The sequence below is a fragment of the Eimeria tenella genome, genomic scaffold (assembly GCF_000499545.2).
Source record: "Eimeria tenella Houghton genomic scaffold, Eth_scaff2081, whole genome shotgun sequence".
NCBI classification, from domain to species: domain Eukaryota; phylum Apicomplexa; class Conoidasida; order Eucoccidiorida; family Eimeriidae; genus Eimeria; species Eimeria tenella.
The window spans coordinates 1,535-1,765 of NW_013541926.1; positions in this window are offsets into that span (position 1 = coordinate 1,535).

Here is a 231-nt window from a genome sequence, read left to right on the forward strand (position 1 = left end):
ACTCAACATGAACAACAGCACCAGTGGTCGTGTGTTCGTAGTTTCTGCACAACGGCCCGAGATAGCATCAAGTCAGCAGCAGCAGCAGCAGCAGCAGCATAAGCAGCAGCAAGAGCAGCAGCAAGCAGCTGGCTTAGGGCCTGTGGGGCCCCATGCAGTTCCATCAGGCCTGGATGTGTTGCCTGCTGCGGCTGCAGCTGCTGCACCGTTTTCAGCAGCAGCAGCAGCAGC